A 1,640-nucleotide genomic window follows, 5' to 3' on the forward strand; every position below is an offset into this window, starting at 1 on the left:
TTTTTTTTTTTTTTTTTTTTTGTCAATCAAATGCTTTCAATTAAACTGGATCCTACGTGATTTACAACAAGATTTAACATAAACAAAGCAACATAAGGATAAGAGCTTTATGAACTTATCAAAGGGATTTTCAACTTGAACAAGTTTTACAATATTTGAGAAATCTATTGGAACCAATGTGGATTCGTCTTTAAAGCCATGCTTCACGAAATCCTCAACCAAAGATTGGTCATAAATGGCTCTAGCATACAACGCATTCGAGCTTGTAGAAAGGTGTTCCACAGGGGAAACAGTTGCAGGGCTTCTTGTCAACAGGAGAGGGTTCATGAGCATAGATACATAGTCCTTCAAACTTTTAGAAACAGACCTCATGATACTAGATCAAGCTACAATCGGGTTTTGCAGAGAATGGGTATCAAACTGTAACAAAACAGGTGGGTCCTCCCTCACATGAAGCTTAACGCCATAGAGGTTAAGGAAATCCACACAAAGCTTGTAGTCAGTTTGTCCTTGAGAGTTAACAATAGACCCAAGCTTAAGATCTAGTGGTGATAGGTGGGGAATGGGTTCAAGGGGTATAAGCAGCGGGTTCGACAATTCAGTCGGTTCAGGTTCATACGTATAGCTACACATTGCAAACATCCGACCAGAGCTAATAAAATGTCCTCGACGCATAAATTTATCAAACCATTCTAAAGACGCCAATGTTCAGTTACCGAGGAGCCCTCGACTTGACCAAACAGAAGTAATGGGTGCTAAAGAGGGTGAGCTTGATATAAACTTATCGACCTCGGATCTGTGTGGGTTCATACTCGGTTCAAGGTCGGGAAAAGGGGTAGTGGCTTGATACGCATCATAACAGATAATAATCAAGACTCCACAAAGCTACAACCTTAGACTTATATCCGGTGATAAATAGAGTGCAATATCCATATGGTTTTGAGGATTGATTAAGCTAGTCTTCCCTAGAAACAGAGTTCCTATGACCGAGTGGGAGACCTTTCTCTCCATTATCAAGCAAACACGAATCTGAGAAAAGCTAATCAGAGCAGTTGAAATTTCAGACCTGGATATGGGCCACAGAAGGGTTAATGGGCCACAAGGATAATTGAGGTCCATCCGAGTAAACCCTAGGGTTGGTACGGTTGGGAGAAGAGAGCAAGATTCGCCGCCGTTCTGAAGGATCGGAGTGGCGTGCGGCGATGAGGCACCTTGTTGGACCATCCGCCAGCTTATAAGCTCGCCGTGTGCCGTCGGCGTTCCCACTGGAGAAAGCACATCTGATGATCCAAGAGAAGCTCTTGCCATCAACGAAATCCGGTGGGAAGGAGACAATGGTGGTGCCGATGCTAGTCCAGATCTAGAGCCAAAAGATGTAGTGATGAAGTCTTGCTCAGATGTATGAGATGAGAAGCGGCTGGACTGTTTTGAAGCTTCTGAAGTAGGGTTCACGAGCGGATATGCATCCGAGATCTGGTTCAGATCAGAGCTTGTAGAGTACCGATTAACTCTTCCGTCGGTAAAGTAACCCTTGGAGCAGAAGAGTTCTTGGAGAATTTCGCTTGGATTTTTAGGGGGAGAGAGGTTAGAGATAGAGAAAAAGAACAGAGCAAAGCTTAGGTAAGTAGCAAAAGAGTTAA

This window comes from Camelina sativa, chromosome 19 (genome assembly GCF_000633955.1).
Source record: "Camelina sativa cultivar DH55 chromosome 19, Cs, whole genome shotgun sequence".
Classification (NCBI taxonomy): Eukaryota; Viridiplantae; Streptophyta; class Magnoliopsida; order Brassicales; family Brassicaceae; genus Camelina; species Camelina sativa.